This window comes from Argiope bruennichi, chromosome 6 (assembly GCF_947563725.1).
Source record: "Argiope bruennichi chromosome 6, qqArgBrue1.1, whole genome shotgun sequence".
NCBI lineage: Eukaryota > Metazoa > Arthropoda > Arachnida > Araneae > Araneidae > Argiope > Argiope bruennichi.
Window position 1 is genome coordinate 1,033,553 of NC_079156.1, and position 6,000 is coordinate 1,039,552.

Consider the following 6,000-nt stretch of genomic DNA (forward strand, 5'->3'; position numbering starts at 1 on the left):
GAACTGAGACTTTTGTTTGTACAATTTCTTTATTTTGGAAGTATTTTTAAATATAATATTGAAATGTTTGTAAACTCTGGTTAAACTTTTATTCTTGAAAAGAAAAATAATAATTTTCTCTATACTTAAAATTAAAAAAATAATAATAATAAAATGAAGAAAAGTAAAACTAAAACGAATACAGAGAGAGAGGATCGAACCTGCGACCATTTGTTCACAGGCTGACACTCGGACCACTAGGCAACATACGATCCGTTGGGAGGTCGTATTTAAAGCCACATGTTTATTTATTTATTTTCATTCTATAATGGTGCAAATCCATGCATTAAAGCCATGTGTGTAAGAGAAGGAATGAGTCTGCGCATGCCCAGAGTCTCTGACCGAACAGAGACTTTTATTTGTACAATTTCTTTATTTTGGAAGTATTTTTAAATATAATATTGAAATGTTTGTAAACTCTGGTTAAACTTTTATTCTTGAAAAGAAAAATAATAATTTTCTCTATACTTAAAATTAAAAAAAATAATAATAAAATGAAGAAAAGTTAAACTAAAACGAATGCAGAGAGAGAGGATCGAACCTGCGACCACTTGTTCACAGGCCTCAGACCACTAGGCTACATACGATCCGTTGGTAGGTCGAATTTAAAGCCACATGTTTATTTATTTATTTTCATTCTATAATGATGCAAATCCATGCATGAAAGCCATGTGTATAAGAGAAGGAATGAGTCTGCGCATGCCCAGAGTCTCTGACCGAACTGAGACTTTTATTTGTACAATTTCTTTATTTTGGAAGTATTTTTATATATAATATTGAAATCTTTGTTAATTCTGTTCAAAATTTTACTTCCTGAAAAGAAAAATAATAATTTTCTCTATACTTAAAATTAAAAAATAATAATAATAATATGATGATGAAAAGTGAAAGTAAAACGAATGGTGAGAGCGCGGATCGAACCTACGACCACTTGTTCGCAGGCTGACAGTCGGACCAATAGGCAACATACGATCCGTTGGGAGGTCGAATTTAAAGCCACATGTTTATTTATTTATTTTCATTCTATAATGGTGCAAATCCATGCATGAAAGCCATGTGTATAAGAGAAGGAATGAGTTTGCGCATGCCCAGAGTCTCTGACCGAACTGAGACTTTTGTTTGTACAATTTCTTTATTGTGGAAGTATTTTTAAATATAATATTGAAATGTTTGTAAACTCTGGTTAAACTTTAATTCTTGAAAAGAAAAATAATAATTTTCTCTGTACTTAAAATTAAAAAAATTATTAATAATATGAAGAAAAGTAAAACTAAAACGAATGCAGAGACAGAGGATCGAACCTGCGACCACTTGTTCCCAGGCTGACACTCGGACCACTAGGCAACATACGATCCGTTGGGAGGGCGAATTTAAAGCCACATGTTTATTTATTTATTTTCATTCTATAATGGTGCAAATCCATGCATGAAAGCCATGTGTATAAGAGAAGGAATGAGTCTGCGCATGCCCAGAGTCTCTGACCGAACTGAGACTTTTATTTGTACAATTTCTTTATTTTGGAAGTATTTTTATATATAATATTGAAATCTTTGTTAATTCTGTTCAAAATTTTACTTCCTGAAAAGAAAAACAATAACTTTCTCTATACTTAAAATTAAAAAAAAAAAAAATAATAATATGATGAAAAGGAAAAGTCAAACGAATGGTGAGAGCGCGGATCGAACCTACGACCACTTGTTCGCACGCTGACACTCGGACCACGAGGCAACATACGATACGTTGGGAGGTCGAATTTAAAGCCACATGTTTATTTATTTATTTTCATTCTATAATAGTGCAAATCCATGCAAGAAAGCCATGTGTATAAGAGAAGGAATGAGTCTGCGCATGCCCAGAGTCTCTGACCGAACAGAGACTTTTATTTGTACAATTTCTTTATTTTGGAAGTATTTTTAAATATAATATTGAAATGTTTGTAAACTCTGGTTGAACTTTTATTCTTGAAAAGAAAAATAATAATTTTCTCTATACTTAAAATTAAAAATAATAATAATAATATGAAGAAAAGTAAAACTAAAACGAATGCCGAGAGAGAGGATCGAACCTAGGACCACTTGTTCGCAGGCTGACACTCGGACCACTAGGCAACATACGATCCGTTGGGAGGTCGAATTTAAAGCCACATGTTTATTTATGTATTTTCATTCTATAATGGTGCAAATCCATGCATGAAAGCCATGTGTATAAGAGAAGGAATGAGTTTGCGCATGCCCAGAGTCTCTGACCGAACTGAGACTTTTGTTTGTACAATTTCTTTATTTTGGAAGTATTTTTAAATATAATATTGAAATGTTTGTAAACTCTGGTTAAACTTTAATTCTTGAAAAGAAAAATAATAATTTTCTCTGTACTTAAAATTAAAAAAATTATTAATAATATGAAGAAAAGTAAAACTAAAACGAATGCCGAGAGAGAGGATCGAACCCGCGACCCCTTTGTTCACAGCCTGACACTCGGACCACTACTCAACATACGATCCGTTGGGAGGTCGAATTTAAAGCCACATGTTTATTTATTTATTTTCATTCTATAATGGTGCAAATCCATGCATGAAAGCCATGTGTATAAGAGAAGGAATGAGTCTGCGCATGCCCAGAGTCTCTGACCGAACTGAGACTTTTATTTGTACAATTTCCTTATTTTGGAAGTATTTTTATATATAATATCGAAATCTTTGTTAATTCTGTTCAAAATTTTACTTCCTGAAAAAAAAAATAATAATTTTCTCTATACTTAAAATTAAAAAAAATAATAATAATATGAAGAAAAGTAAAACTAAAACGAATGCCGAGAGAGAGGATCGAACCTAGGACCACTTGTTCGCAGGCTGACACTCGGACCACGAGGCAACATACGATCCGTTGGGAGGTCGAATTTAAAGCCACATGTTTATTTATTTATTTTCATTCTATAATAGTGCAAATCCATGCAAGAAAGCCATGTGTATAAGAGAAGGAATGAGTCTGCGCATGCCCAGAGTCTCTGACCGAACAGAGACTTTTATTTGTACAATTTCTTTATTTTGGAAGTATTTTTAAATATAATATTGAAATGTTTGTAAACTCTGGTTGAACTTTTATTCTTGAAAAGAAAAATAATAATTTTCTCTATACTTAAAATTAAAAAAAATAATAATAATATGAAGAAAAGTAAAACTAAAACGAATGCCGAGAGAGAGGATCGAACCTAGGACTACTTGTTCGCAGGCTGACACTCGGACCACTAGGCAACATACGATCCGTTTGGAGGTCGAATTTAAAGCCACATGTTTATTTATTTATTTTCATTCTATAATGGTGCAAATCCATGCATGAAAGCCATGTGTATAAGAGAAGGAATGAGTTTGCGCATGCCCAGAGTCTCTGACCGAACTGAGACTTTTGTTTGTACAATTTCTTTATTTTGGAAGTATTTTTAAATATAATATTGAAATGTTTGTAAACTCTGGTTAAACTTTAATTCTTGAAAAGAAAAATAATAATTTTCTCTGTACTTAAAATTAAAAAAATTATTAATAATATGAAGAAAAGTAAAACTAAAACGAATGCCGAGAGAGAGGATCGAACCCGCGACCCCTTTGTTCACAGCCTGACACTCGGACCACTACTCAACATACGATCCGTTGGGAGGTCGAATTTAAAGCCACATGTTTATTTATTTATTTTCATTCTTTAATGGTGCAAATCCATGCATGAAAGCCATGTGTATAAGAGAAGGAATGAGTCTGCGCATGCCCAGAGTCTCGGACCGAACAGAGACTTTTATTTGTACAATTTCTTTATTTTGGAAGTATTTTTAAATATAATATTGAAATGTTTGTAAACTCTGGTTAAACTTTTATTCTTGAAAAGAAAAATAATAATTTTCTCTATACTTAAAATTAAAAAAAATAATAATAAAATGAAGAAAAGTTAAACTAAAACGAATGCAGAGAGAGAGCATCGAACCTGCGACCACTTGTTCACAGGCTGACACTCGGACCACTAGGCAACATACGATCCGTTGGTAGGTCGAATTTAAAGCCACATGTTTATTTATTTATTTTCATTCTATAATGATGCAAATCCATGCATGAAAGCCATTTGTATAAGAGAAGGAATGAGTCTGCGCATGCCCAGAGTCTCTGACCGAACTGAGACTTTTATTTGTACAATTTCTTTATTTTGGAAGTATTTTTATATATAATATTGAAATCTTTGTTAATTCTGTTCAAAATTTTACTTCCTGAAAAGAAAAATAGTAATTTTCTCTATACTTAAAATTAAAAAAAAATAATAATAAAATGAAGAAAAGTAAAACTAAAACGAATGCAGAGAGAGAGGATCGTACCTGCGACCACTTGTTCACAGGCTGACTCTCGGACCACCAGGCAACATACGATCCGTTGGGAGGTCGAATTTAAAGCCACATGTTTATTTATTTATTTTCATTCTATAATGATGCAAATCCATGCATGAAAGCCATGTGTATAAGAGAAGAAATGAGTCTGCGCATGCCCAGAGTCTCTGACCGAACTGAGACTTTTATTTGTACAATTTCTTTATTTTGGAAGTATTTTTAAATATAATATTGAAATGTTTGTAAACTCTGGTTAAACTTTTATTCTTGAAAAGAAAAATAATAATTTTCTCTATACTTAAAATTAAAAAAAATAATAATAAAATGAAGAAAAGTTAAACTAAAACGAATGCAGAGAGAGAGGATCGAACCTGCGACCACTTGTTCACAGGCCTCAGACCACTAGGCTACATACGATCCGTTGGTAGGTCGAATTTAAAGCCACATGTTTATTTATTTATTTTCATTCTATAATGATGCAAATCCATGCATGAAAGCCATGTGTATAAGAGAAGGAATGAGTCTGCGCATGCCCAGAGTCTCTGACCGAACTGAGACTTTTATTTGTACAATTTCTTTATTTTGGAAGTATTTTTATATATAATATTGAAATCTTTGTTAATTCTGTTCAAAATTTTACTTCCTGAAAAGAAAAATAATAATTTTCTCTATACTTAAAATTAAAAAATAATAATAATAATATGATGATGAAAAGTGAAAGTAAAACGAATGGTGAGAGCGCGGATCGAACCTACGACCACTTGTTCGCAGGCTGACAGTCGGACCAATAGGCAACATACGATCCGTTGGGAGGTCGAATTTAAAGCCACATGTTTATTTATTTATTTTCATTCTATAATGGTGCAAATCCATGCATGAAAGCCATGTGTATAAGAGAAGGAATGAGTTTGCGCATGCCCAGAGTCTCTGACCGAACAGAGACTTTTATTTGTACAATTTCTTTATTTTGGAAGTATTTTTAAATATAATATTGAAATGTTTGTAAACTCTGGTTGAACTTTTATTCTTGAAAAGAAAAATAATAATTTTCTCTATACTTAAAATTAAAAAAAATAATAATAATATGAAGAAAAGTAAAACTAAAACGAATGCCGAGAGAGAGGATCGAACCTAGGACCACTTGTTCGCAGGCTGACACTCGGACCACTAGGCAACATACGATCCGTTGGGAGGTCGAATTTAAAGCCACATGTTTATTTATTTATTTTCATTCTATAATGGTGCAAATCCATGCATGAAAGCCATGTGTATAAGAGAAGGAATGAGTTTGCGCATGCCCAGAGTCTCTGACCGAACTGAGACTTTTGTTTGTACAATTTCTTTATTTTGGAAGTATTTTTAAATATAATATTGAAATGTTTGTAAACTCTGGTTAAACTTTTATTCTTGAAAAGAAAAATAATAATTTTCTCTATACTTAAAATTAAAAAAATAATAATAATAAAATGAAGAAAAGTAAAACTAAAACGAATACAGAGAGAGAGGATCGAACCTGCGACCATTTGTTCACAGGCTGACACTCGGACCACTAGGCAACATACGATCCGTTGGGAGGTCGTATTTAAAGCCACATGTTTATTT